The sequence below is a fragment of the Rhagoletis pomonella genome, unplaced genomic scaffold (genome assembly GCF_013731165.1).
Source record: "Rhagoletis pomonella isolate Grant_MI unplaced genomic scaffold, Rhpom_1.0 Rhpom_scaffold_11992, whole genome shotgun sequence".
Classification (NCBI taxonomy): Eukaryota; Metazoa; Arthropoda; class Insecta; order Diptera; family Tephritidae; genus Rhagoletis; species Rhagoletis pomonella.
In genome coordinates, this window is record NW_023470524.1 from 1,008 (window position 1) to 2,188 (window position 1,181).

The 1,181-nt window shown below is 37.6% G+C and overlaps 1 long non-coding RNA gene across 1 annotated transcript; it reads left to right on the top strand.

Moving 5' to 3' along the window:
• The first annotated feature begins 223 nt into the window (after positions 1–223).
• LOC118756753 lies at positions 224–811 on the top strand. Its single transcript, XR_004995150.1, has 4 exons — positions 224–281; positions 342–403; positions 496–623; positions 672–811. It is a non-coding gene; the product is annotated as an uncharacterized LOC118756753 (long non-coding RNA).
• The last annotated feature ends 370 nt before the right edge of the window (positions 812–1,181 follow it).

The window sequence follows — 1,181 nt, forward strand, 5'->3', positions numbered from 1 at the left end:
TCAATCATGTATGATTGGACGTTTATGGGAATGCAATCTGTCATTATCATTCAGTACTAATACCATGATGCAATAATGAAAGGTGTTATACGTTGGCAACTTCTCGCTCTAATCCGCCATCTTGAACTACCTTAGGAGAAACTGTGTTGTTTCTTTGCTATTTTCACTGAACATTTCCCAAAATATTAGAAAAAAATTCTGAACAAGCTACATTGATTCAATTTTCGTTGTTCGTTTTGTTCTTATTCGCTGACATTTGTTTTCCAATTGCGTGAAATTTGGTAAGTATTGTAATAAAACCGAATTATTTTACAAATAAATTATAATTTTGCATTTATTAGGTCATTTCCTTAGTGTTTCGCTGACCGACCTGTGCTGGTATTGTGATTAAGAGCTAATACACGTAAGTTACAACATATTATTTTGACTTTATTGATGAACCATTCCATTTGAGCTCTTTGTTATTTCAAAACCTAATGAACCATTTATTCGCAGATTTTTCGGACGATTCTGCTGTGCTGCGTTCCTGCTCCGCCTGTATATTGCTCCGCCCGTATTTTATAGTGTTGCGTTCCTGTTGCGCCTTTGCATTAGTGTGTGCGTTGTGATTTAGACACGTTGAAGTAAGTTGAAACCAGGTTCTCGTTTGTTAAAAAACCATTTATTTGCAGATTTTTTGTATGCTTCTGCTGTGCTGCGTTCCTGCTCCACCCGTGTATTAGATTGCTGCGTTCCTGTTAACATACATATCGTCGCTTAAAGTACAAAACCGCGTAAAATTTGCTGCTAAAAATTGGATTCGCTCACACACGTTTTTGGATCAATCCTTATCCATTCTTCCTGAAATATACTAGCCAAAAATGCGATTGCTTTTTACAAAAAGATAACCATTTTGAAATATGAGTGTTTTTACTCTCTAGAAATTAATTTATGCAACCTCGCATACGTGGGCTTGCATTATCTCTATACCAGACATCTGCAGCGGGTGCATGATTTTCGTGTATACTCGATCATCTAACAAAACCCGTTTTGCATCGTTCTCTGTATACGAGCAGAAGTATTGTTCGTTATCGACTGAGCTCAAGACGAACATGTTGGCCACAACACCCGATTGCTTTTCATACATACTTGATTGGGTTCGGGTGCTTTGCAGCTCAATATACCCGGGTGTTCGAGTTTCC